The following is a 1531-nucleotide window of genomic DNA, read 5'->3' on the forward strand; positions in this document are numbered from 1 at the left end:
TTGGCTATACCAGCCGTGGTCATTTCTAAACGGTTTGGTATATACCTAGCCTTTCTACTAATAATGCATGTTTCGATAGAGGTACTCCAGCTGTCGCGACTCGTCAGTGATTCCGGCCCGGTTCATTAACGCGATCAAGGCGGTAGAGTATTTAAAAAAAATTTCCCCCGGTTTTTGTTTACGGGCGTGGACTTCCTCTAGGAGGGTAAAGTCATCGGTGTGTGGTAAGAACGCGGCCTTGAAATCATCGACGAAGTCGTTCCAGCTGGACCATCGTTTCCGATTCCCGCGTCCCCACGTCTGCGCGTCCCCTTTCAATAAAACTGGAAGTCCTTTAAAGAACTGTTCGTCTGTTAATTCGTAATCGTCCTTGAGCTCCTCCGCGCGCTCCAGAAATGACCACGGGTCCTTCCCGTCGAATTGCAGCCCCCATTTTCGCATCTGATTTATCACCTTCCCGGGGTGATTTTCGGGATACGGCGGCCCGGCGGTAGCGGATAGAGCGGCGAACGGATTGTTTGCGTCGGCACGGCTTTCGGATACGATTGAGCTCTGGCGGGGAAGTACCGGGGGGGCTTGCGCCTGGAATTCTTCCGGGTGTGCATCTATATATGCACTTAATGCATGCCGTAGGTCGTCTAGCGTCCCCTCGGTACTTAACCCGTGTATCATGAGTTCCTTGATTAAATCGGCTTTGCTCAGCTTGTAAAGCCATCCCTTCGGCGCGGTTTGCGAATCTCCTTCCTTATCTTGTCCCTGTTCGGGCGCCATTGTAACTACCTGATTTTTATACTCGGACTAGCTCGTCGGAAAAATTTGCGTGTCGTATAAAAAAGGTTCGGCTGGAGGAGTATTCGCGTCGGAACGGGGCGGCGGAAAATTATGTGAAGCGTCGGAAATCGGTAAAGAAAATACTAATGCGGAAGTAATAGTTAGACAAGAAACATAGTTTATTAAGACAATTTAGATGATACGGAAATTATAAAAATCGAAGAGAAAAATAACATATAGGAATATATCATTAACGGACGCGACTTACAATAATACAGCGAAGAAAATAAACGAGCGCGGGTAACAGAAAATATATATATATATATACAGGGTGGCCAATTTATCTGAAGACATTGAAATATCTCGAGAACTATACATAAGATAAAAAAAGAAGTGCAACGAAAGTAGCTCGACACGAAGGGGGGAATCCAATGATACCAAACTCGGCCCCTACCGCCCCCCGGGGGCGGGGTGGGGGTGGGGGACATAAGAAACTTAAATAGGAACCCCAATTTTTTATTGCAGATTTGGATTCTCCAGGAAAAAGTACGCCAAGTTGACCTACGAAAGACGCCCGACAGAGGCAGGGAGCGCCCTACTCCTCTTCGAATGTCAAGTACCAAGACGGGATTTTCAGGATGCGGAAAAGAAGGTAAGGAAGGTGGGAGTACTAACTAATTACGGTTGTCCGGCGGCCGGGAACGCCCGGCAGAGGCGGGGTACACCCCACCCCTCAGGTTCGTCGGAACAACACGTGAAT

Source organism: Cyphomyrmex costatus, unplaced genomic scaffold (genome assembly GCF_001594065.2).
Source record: "Cyphomyrmex costatus isolate MS0001 unplaced genomic scaffold, Ccosl1.0 scaffold559, whole genome shotgun sequence".
Taxonomy (NCBI): Eukaryota; Metazoa; Arthropoda; class Insecta; order Hymenoptera; family Formicidae; genus Cyphomyrmex; species Cyphomyrmex costatus.